Raw genomic sequence first — 10,337 nt, 5'->3', positions numbered from 1 at the left:
TTATCTGGGCAGGCAGCAAGCAGATTTTAGGGGCCAATAATTATCATTAGAATACATAGCACAGGTCCACTTGCAGCTTGCCATGGACCCCTCTAGCTCTGTCTTTTGGCTAATTTCAACATGCCAATGACCCTTAATCTCTCCTTAACCTTGACTTGACTTCTCTGATACACTTCTCCATCTCTGCCTAGATATGTCTAGGCACATCAATTTGATGTGTCAAAGGTCAAACTTATTATCTGGACCCTGAATTTAATGTTTCTGGTACCAAAACCTTGATCCCAGTGTCCCAGGTCAGCAGCCCACCTTCCCTCAGATACCACGTTGCCTCGTGTCTACAAGCCACTGCCATTCATGGTTCAGTAACGCTGTCAGAAAGGTCCTTTTTTTCCTCTTTCCATTTCTAGAAAATTCTTCCTCAAAGACTTAGCTGTTGTCTCCGGCACAGAGCCTTCTCTGAACCCTCTGGAGGAGATGGACTGTCCCTCCTGTATACCCCTGTTAGCCGCTTTGTTCCTCTGGTAGCTCAGATGCCACATTTCTTCATTCATCCCTCCCGCCCCCCCACACTTCCAGCACCAAACACTAAGCTCTTTGAGTTCAGGAACCTTATCTCATTACTCATTATGTACTGAGCTCTGGGTATCCAGCATAAATAGCTGGTATAGATGTGTTGGTAGACATATACAGAGATGGTTGGAGCATCTCAATCAGGTCTCTTGAATTAGACCTGGCCCTAAGTGAGGCATTAGTCAATACTTGTTAAACATCTGGCTGTGTAAGTATCTCTCTTGCTCCCTCCCTCCCTCCCTTCTTCCCTCCTTCCCCCTCTGTGTTTGCGTGTGTGCGCGTGTGTGCACGTGTGCACGTGCACTATGACATGTGTGCAGAAGCCAGAGAACAACTTTTGAGAGTTGGTTCTCTCATTCTCCCCCGTGGGTCTCTGGCATCTAATTCGGGTTGTCAGATATGGACGACAAGCAAGCACCTTTATCATCTGAGTCATCTTGCTGGCCTTATCTGAAGATTTTTATTAGAATTTTTCTAGTCCTAGAATAACCAGGAATTTGAGCATTTAATAAAAACATTAAGCCAAGTATGTTATGTGCTTGTATTTTGCATTACTGAGAAAATACACTTTCAAAAGTATTTAGGTTGGTGTTGGGTAAGCTGTGCAATTTTTTTTCCTTTTAAATTACATATTTCAGGAAACGGTTTGTTTTTATTTTGGCTATGACTCCTAATCATTTCAGTAATATCTTTCTCAGTGAAATATACATTTTCCATTTTACCTATAATTTTCATCTACGAATCATGGTTATTCTACCCTTGTACTTAAAGAAATGCCACACTTTGAGATGAGGACTAGGGCTCCTGCATTCCAACCTTGTAATAGTTTTCCTAGACCCAGCTGAATGTTCTGAGGAAGATGAGTTTGGATGAAGAGTAGTACAAGGCAGGATTTGGGAGTGCTAGGCTTACACAGAGTTGATCAGACTTTTCTATTCCTACTTCTAAAAGACTCTTTTTTTTTTTTTAAGGAATAGTTACATATTAAATGGGAGTTACAAAGGTCCTTTTTTATCTCTCGTTTGGCTTCCCTGTCCCTATGAAATATGATGGAGGACACAGAATGACAAACACACACTAAATGCCCCTTCACCTTCCTGACTTAGACCTTGTTGGCAGTTCTGTGAGATGCAGGCAGCAGGACCGTTTTTATAGGCACTGACCGTGTTGCTCAGCATCTATAAGAGGAGGCGCCTAGAGTCAACTTGGACATCTGGCCAGGGGAGGGCCATCCCAGAGAGTAAGCAAGGCATAAGGCAGGTGTGTATATGGGAAATTGTCAGGACTGGGCAGCTGGGAGAGAAAGGCAAAGTGTGTGATCTGAGAACAGCTCATTGCTTGCACATGTTTTCTACATAAATAGCGATTCTCCAAGCCCCTCTGATTATCACCCTTCATTTTTTTTCCCTCAAGCTAAACTCCTTTGAAATGTCTGCAGGTTCTCAGTGTCAGTCACAGCGAAGATAAAAGCTGGGGAGGCATCGCCCACAGGAAGGGGTCAGCTTTCACACTGTAAAGCATCTCCACGGTTGTTTAAGGAAAACAGACAAAGTTGCCATCAGCTCTATCGGTAAGACTTGGTACCCTGTAAAGAGTCCTCAGCCTGGCTAGTAAGCAGGACAAAGGACACACAGTTTCTGTACTAAAGGGATGCAGTAGGGACTTACTGGTGTGCAACATGGAGGCCTGGGGTTGAGCTGTGTTTGTGTCTTGCACTGTCTCTAGATGAACTTGGTCTCCTCAGGGCACAAATGCTGGCTATGTGTCATGGCGGAGCAGTCTCCTTGTGTTGTTTTTTTCATCACTTTCCTGTTGGTCCCTGAGGTGGGTCTCTGTGCTTTCTGACAAAGCTACAATCCAACAGATGTTGTCCATGTCAGTCATATCCTTGAGCCAGAACATCAGGAATAAACAAGTGAGAGACTTCAGCGTCACTCTGGTTAGCCCTCTCTGGCTAAGGAACCTGCTAAGGCTCACGATCTCATTGTAAAGCTTTTAATGGAGATTAAGTGATATTCATTAAAGGCTGAACCCTCCCCAGATTCTCTCCTCCACGGGATAATTGCATTTATATCAGTCTTGAGACCCATTAAGTTGGTTCTAAGGGAAAAGACGGCTCACCTTTTCTTTTTACAGACAAGAAGCTAATATTAAAAAATAATAAAGTAGAAGGGACTGCGACAAGCCCATTGTATTTTCAGCTCTCCCTGAGGGCACATAAAAAAAAAAGGTTTGATAGCTAAGAGACTAGTCATGCTGGAAAAAAAATATTAAAAGTTTTTGACATGGTCAGTAAAAGAGAGAAATTTTAGATTTCACTACTTTTAAAGACTGCCCCTTCATAGTGGAATTGGATAGGAATAGGGTAATAGTCAGATATACAGCATATTTTATAAGTTTATGGTCATTGAAACTAAGCATCCCCATCTCTGTCTAATAAAATGCACAGCTTAATAGGCTCCATGGAAGCTTCTTTGATCTTCTACTTCAACGTGCTCCCTTTTACACAGGAAGCCTTCCATACACATTTGGTGGTTGGTTGGATGCAGCTTGTGTGCTATCACATGAGCCGGATATGAGAAAGGATAATTCATGGTGACTGGTGACACAGTGGCGCCACCACACATGCGCTCTCTGTAAGAATCCCACATGCTGGGCTGCAGAGGTAGCTTTTCCCTTGCAAGCGTAAGGATCTCAGTTTGATTCCTAGAGCCTTCATTTTAAAGAGCCATATGTAGTAGCAGGCACTTGGAATCCCAGGACTGTGGAGGCAGAGGTGAGTGGGTCTCTAGGTGTTGCTGGCCTTCTTGGTAGATTCTAGGTCAAGTAGAGACCCTGTCTTAAAACAAACAAACAAATAAACAACAACAAAACATTTGAGGAACGATGACCAAGATTGTCTATACATATGAACACCTGCATACACACACACACACACACACACACACACACACACACACACACACACACACAATCCCAGGCACTCCTGCCTAGTATTTTTCTAGTAGAGGGTGTTGTGGTGGTGGTTAAGGAGCGTGTGGTAGCTTTAGATGACTGTCTCTTGCTTTCCACGGCCGCCTGTTATAAGGTTAGGCACTGTAGCGCAGGATAGGATGCCGTAATAGTTTGTTCCTTGGAGATGATTCAAATGCAGTTCTAATTTCAGTGAGATTTGTAGTTGTGTGTGTGTGTAATCAAAGGGCCATAGTCCAATCTTATTTTTCATGTGAAAACATTTTATGCCCACCCTGAGAGGAAGCTTTTCAGTAAGACCCATTATGAGCTTTTCAGTAAGACATGCTGTCAGGAGAATGGATCAAACAATCCTTTCTCTTCCTTCACACATCTGGGTTCTTAGTTGGGAATGCATCCTTTGCCATTCTTTAAGGCCACTCTGAACCCTGGGACTTTGAGTAGCAGCAGCAGCTGAAATCAGAACACGGGTGAATCAAGGCATGCCATTTTGGGCTTCTGGAAAGTTGCAACTCAGAAGCGTGCTGGGGACTCTTAGATTCCACCCAAGGGTTACTTATTGTCTTTCTGATACCGCTTCTGCTGGGCAGCATCCCATGGACCCATGCCTACGCTCATGGTGAGTCCTCAGGTGCAAAAAAGCTTGCTTGATGCTTACAGTCTTATGCCTATAGCCATGAAATTTATCGTCCTGAGGTCCACTGCACCTCTCTTCATGCTAGGCGCCTTCGAACCCACAGACCTTTCATCTTCCAGCTAACGGTTTGTTCAAATGGGAGTCTGAGGAGAACTTTTCAGATTAACTATTTGCCTTCCCTTAGCTCTTTCTCCCTGAACCTTTACAGACTCCATAAGACTCCCTTTGATTCTCTAGCAAAAAGCAATGGTCCGTTTCCTCTCCTTCCCTTCCCTTCCCTTCCCTTCCTTTTCCTTTTTAAAAATAAACTAGAGATGGTGCAGTGGTGCACGCCTATAATCCCAGCACTCAGGGAGGCAGAGGCAGGTGTATCACTGTGACTTTGAGGCCAGCCTCATCTACAAGGCAAGTCTAGGACAGCCAGGACCACACAGAGAAACTCTGTCCTGAAAAACCAACCAACCAACCAACCAAACACACAAACAAACTAGGATTGGGGGGGGGGGAATGCTGCAAGATATGAGTTACAGTTCTTCTTCAGTATCTGTAGACTATTGCCTCCAGGGCTCTGGCTAATGGCAAAACATTGAGATGTTTATGTCTCTTGTATAAATGGCATCATATTATTTCTAGATTATTCAGGAAACCTAGTACAAGTTACATGTCATTGAGACAGTTCTCCTTAATTAGGAAGTAAGTTTTTAAAAATCTGTATGTGTTCAATATGAGCACATTTAAAAAATAATATTTTCAACCTATTGATCAAGTTCATAGATGGGGAGCCAGTAAGTATAGATGGTCAAATGCTTGAATTAAATTCTAGAATGTAGTAATGCAATTCAGAGGCCAGGTACAGGGTCCTGAGTGTGGAGTTCTTGTGGTCATAATGCTTGGAACAAGCTCTGTCACTTTGCACAATCACCAATCCATTCCTTGCCTCTGATGGCACTGCCATTCTGATCTCTCTCCTATTGGTTGACTGAGTTTGGGTCCCAGTGATGGGAAAGTGACTTTGCTTTCATAACTCTGGCAAATGCTTTGCATGCAGTATCTCACTTTTTAGCACAGAAATCTCTGCAGGGAAGGCCCTTTTGTGCTTGGGAAACAAAGGATGAAAGAAACCAAATAAGGCAGGACTCCTGTGGCCTGACTCCAGGAACCTTGCTCTCAACTACTGAACTGTATCCTGAAGATAAGGGATTTAAAAGATATGCAGGTGTTTAGCAAACCACTAATTGACACAGGAAGTTTGATTTAGGATCAGGAATTGGAAGGCAGGTGCTTGTCTGGCCAGATGGCTTGAAGAATGTATGGCAGAATTCTCTGGCCAAAGCTCCACTCTCTCTGTCTGTCATTCCTGCATCCAGGTTAGAACTAGCACATCCAATACCACACTAGCCTTCCTCAATCTTCAGATGCATGTGCTGTTGTTTGGAATGGTAGCTCTGTCTTTTGAATCACAAAAGCTAGCCCCCAGCCCCCATTCTTGGTGGATAAACTCTCTCTCTCTCTCTCTCTCTCTCTCTCTCTCTCTCTCTCTCTCTCTCTCTCTCTCTCTCTCTCTCCCTCTCTCTCTCTCTCCTGCCTCTTGGTCCAGAGTTTGGGGACACTTAGGAAGCACAGCCTAGCTGGAGGAATGATGTCATGTCACTGAGGCAGGCTTATAGTAAAGGATATGAACCCCCAGCTCCTGGACCAGCCCACCATGTCTGCTGCTTGCTGCCACGTCTGACTCCCGCCATGAGTCACTCTTACTTTCTGGAACCATAATCCTGAGTAAACTTTCTTCTGTTTGTTTGTTTGTTTGTTTGTTAACTTATAATAGGGGTAGAAAATGATCTAATACAGTATTCAACAAATAGTTCCTGAACATCTGCCGCTTCTCTTCTTTGGGCTATGGCCCTGATTCAAATCCTTCCTTATCCGTAAGAGTGTGATGATCTCAAGGCCGCTACTCCCAGTGCCAGTGTCTCCTCTCTAACTTGTTCTTCCCTTGTGCCAAAAGTGGATTCTGATCATGCGGACTTCCAGTTTCAAAAGTGAGATGTTAGTTCATTCCTGCCCACAAGGTTAGATTCTTACCATGGGGTAGGACTTATTTGCCGCAAACCTTTCCCAGTGCCTCTCTGTTGCCCCTTACACTGTATCTCTTTCTTGGTTGGTCATCCTGCATTCTAGGTCAACCTGCATAGTCAAGAAGATGGAGTTGGCAGGAAATACACACACGTCCTGCTGGTGATACAGGGAGAGCACATTTGGTAGATAGTATTAAACTGAAAAACAAACACGTATTAAATACACACTGTATGCAATCCCTTGGGGTGTATAAACACTAACTTCTATTGCAGACAGCTCTGGGTTACAATCCCAATATTATGAAATGTTTTTAGCTAATATCTTAACCATTACTCTCTGTGAAGAAATAGTTGACCCAGGGGTTGACAATAAGTGTCACATTGGGAGACACTGGAGGAAGGGTAAGCAGTTCCAGGAAGGACACTCAAAACTGGGTGGGCTGGAATCATGAAGTTACCCTATGAGCATATACAGGGGAGGAGGTCACCCCTGTCACAGTCATAGGGGAGGAGAGTAAGGGGGAAAATGGGAGGGAGGGAGGAATGGGAGGATACAAGGGATGGGATAACAATTGAGATGTAATATGAATAAATTAATAAAATATATTTTAAAAAAGAAAAATAAATAAATAAATAAATAAATATTTTCTACAAAATTAAGTTTTATTTTGCCAAATAAGAAAGCAAAATGCACTTATTTGTTGTTGGGGTTCCTATTATATTTTTCTACATCTTGGCTCTGTTTCTATTCACAGAGATATAGTACAAAGAGAGGTGGCTTTATTGATCTGGCTTTATAGAGTTTCTAAAGTAATTCCGCATGGTGTGTACTTCCTCGAGTCCTCTTATTTAATCACCACTCTCCAAAAGAAAGCCCCTCTGTGTGCTGGTGTCTGCCTTGTAGGTAGGGAAGGAAGAAGAGGGGGGGGGGAAGTTAGGCTGTTCATGCTGTGTTAACTAACTAGCAGTTTCGTTCTTAACCTCCATCACTTCGCTCAGCTAACGAAACACCCCCGAGATCCCAGAAGCGAGCATGAGTATGACCTCCTTCAGCTTGGGATGTTCCATGCCAGTTTTCTCTGGGCTCTAGAACTAGGGACCAACAAGCTGGCTGATGTCTGGGATGGGGAGTGGAGGGCCAGATGATACCCTTAGAGAAGGAGCACTTCATGACATGATGCTGAGGTGGCCACGGGTGTCTGAGGAGGTGACACCTTCTCAGGTTGTCACTGCTTACACCAACAGGGGTCCTCAAGGTAGATGTGCAAAAGAGTATGTTCCATGCGCACCTTTAAACCAAGGCACGGCCCCTATCCTAGTCTGGTATCAGTAGATTGCCTCACTTCTCTTGGAAAACTATGTATACCCTATGTCTAGATTGTCTGGCTTCTTTGCTCTTCCTTCTTGCCTTGCTTTGGTACACTGCAACATGTCCCATATGTGTGTGTGTGTGTGTGTGTGTGTGTGTGTGTGTGTGTGTGTGTGTGCATTATATACAAAGTGAATGATATCTATTATATATTATTCCTTTTGCTTTTTAAATCTGTACATATAGAGTGGTTCTCTCTACTCTCTAAAACTGACTGAAGAAAGCCATTTATAATATTTTAGAATTAGAAGGCTTTCTATCCTTGTGGGGAATGTGGCAGCCGGTTTGATGTCACTGTAATAGATGAGATCGTTGCTTCATTGTAAGGGGGTGACTTTGGCCAATGTTTTTGGGCATTTCAGTTCATGTGTGATTTGTCCCTCTCCTTTGGGGCTATGCTAAGGCAGCATAGCATGTCAAGACAACACAGTAGAATAAAGCCACTGGTCTCATGGCTAAGATGCAAATAAGGTTGAAGAAAGGGTCAGAGTTTGAGTATCTCTTTCCAGAATGTGACACTCCCCCAGCCTGAAGCCCTGCCATCAAGCTCCCCATCTTAAAAGGTTAACCTACATCCTAATAGTGCCAAGCTGAGAACCAAGGTATTATCATATGGGTTTGGGGAGGCATGAGAGATCCCCTAATCCCCTAACCCTCCTGAGCCTGTATCCTGGCCTTGCAGGATGGGCATCAGTGACTTGCCAGTGAGGGTATCACAAGACTACAATGAAACTACAGGCAATGCAGGAGGCTCAACCTTTTGCCTACAGCCCTTGCAAAGCCTTTTCTGAGACTCGCAAAGAGGGCTATTTTCTTTGGCTCTGGACCAGTTTGTTTCCTTTACCTGTTCTTGCGGTAGTTTCTATAGTTTTCTTTGTTCTGGGAGATCTGAGACCCTGGGTCACCAATATTTCCCATTCGGCACCTCCCTTCTCTGTGCTGGAAAGACCCCGTGGCACATTTTATCTGGAAGGCAAGAGCTCCATTTTGCTTTTCTCTATGTTGTTTTTCCACTGTGAACAAAATCGACAGCACTTTACCAGAGCCAGCGGACCCTGTGCAGCATTACATGACGTGATTCACACTGACCTCACCTTGTAGCTGATACTTAGCACTCAGCAACTCCACCTGTAATCTGCGTATGACACACTGCGCTTATTATGTAGCTTCTGGGTCCTTAGCGTCTGAGCATTGTTCACCTTTAATTAGTCCCCTCCTTGTTAATTACCAACATGGATTTCTCTGGAAGCTGCGTTGCACAGTCTCAGGACTAGGTCCCTGTAGGCATTCACTTCGCTATGTCTCGCCCAGTGCCAAGATGGCCTTGGCTGTAAGAGGGAAGCTGAAGTGACATTACGCTACATGACCATGGCCATGGCTCTTGACTCTCTAAAGAAAAAAAAAAAAAGAACAGAGTGCTTGGCATAAGAGAGCATCTATTGCTGCCAGCCATCATGCCCACTGACCTAGAGAGAGATTTCTCTTTTTCTTTTGTAAAGCAGAATGTCTCGCAGTTGATTAAAAATTCCACTTACCAGGGTGTCTTTTAATTAAGATGTCTTAAAACGGATACGCATGTAGAATCGCCTGGCCTCTGTCCAGAAACCCATGAATGCTGCAGGCGTATTGTGTCCTGGCCCCAGTTCTGCAGCAGCAACAACAAGAAGGCCTCCCCTTATCACGGCGTGGAGATGCAGTGTTTGATAGGAGAGTGTGAGCTTATTGACGGCCAGGGACAAAACTGGGAGCGTGTATCTCGGCTGACGGCGATGCCAACAGTTCAAGGTACAGAAAGAGCTTCCGCTCTCATCTCAGTTGCTGGGATTGCTCGGTGATGTAAAGCTTCTGCACAAGGTCAGAATCTAGAAAAATGAGGGGTGCTGGGGTCTATAGCGAAGGACGTGCAAGGGTTTGGATGAGGAAGGGTGTTGGATGGTATACACTAGTGGGTAAGAACGGAGCTCGAGAGTCAGCTGGAGCGGTGCTTGGCCGCTGGCCCAGCCCATGCACCTTGGAGGAGTCACTCCACTGCTCTAAGCCTCAATTTTCTTATCTTTAATGGGGATAATAAGGCTTAACTCATGGGATTAAATGAGATAATGCTTGCAAAGTGCTTAGTCTGATGTCTGGCCCCAAAGTAAGTGCTCACTAAGTGGTTGTAATTGTGAGAAATGGGAGAGTGTAGGAAGCCTTGCTTTAAGGCGCCTTTCTTGTTTTGCAGTGCCAGGGTGGCTCGCCACAGTACCAAGGAAGAAGCAAACTAGGCAGATCCCTATGCAAAGGATTCACAGCTGACTCAGCTTGCAGCCCTTAGACTGCGCACGTCTTACTGCTGGGAAGACAGTCTGTGCTCTTCCCAGGTCCCTTGAGTAGGGTCCTATTATTCTGTCTTTGCGCCCTGTTGACATCACATCTGCTGCCTGTACTAATGGACTGCCTCAAAGCTCCCTGAAGCCGGCGTGAAGGTGGGTGGTAAGGGTTGGGAATGGAAGATACTTGCATAGAGAGGACCTCTACCAAGTTTTCTCTGCTGAGATCTACCAGTAAATGAAAAAGCAAAAGCAAAAGGGGACAAAAGCTCAAGGGGGCCTAGAATATTTGTGTCTTTGCAGTGCATGCTGTCAAAATGATTAATCTCTGTACCTTTGATTTCTGATTAGCTGACCCCATTTTTTCCCCACACTTACCTTGTTCTGCATCTATATATGGAAAA

General features: G+C 44.5%; 1 long non-coding RNA gene across 1 annotated transcript; it reads right to left on the bottom strand.

The window, feature by feature from the left end:
- Positions 1-1,220: 1,220 nt before the first annotated feature.
- LOC311584269 lies at positions 1,221-9,762 on the bottom strand. The gene is made up of 5 exons (XR_014774813.1): positions 9,160-9,762; positions 8,719-9,013; positions 8,469-8,637; positions 6,263-6,453; positions 1,221-3,409 (listed from the first exon to the last, which is right to left on the bottom strand). It is a non-coding gene; the product is annotated as an uncharacterized lncRNA (long non-coding RNA).
- Positions 9,763-10,337: the final 575 nt, after the last annotated feature.

Source organism: Acomys minous, assembly GCF_964271855.1.
Source record: "Acomys minous genome assembly, chromosome: 15".
Classification (NCBI taxonomy): Eukaryota; Metazoa; Chordata; class Mammalia; order Rodentia; family Muridae; genus Acomys; species Acomys minous.
This window is presented reverse-complemented; position numbering and strand designations above follow the sequence as displayed.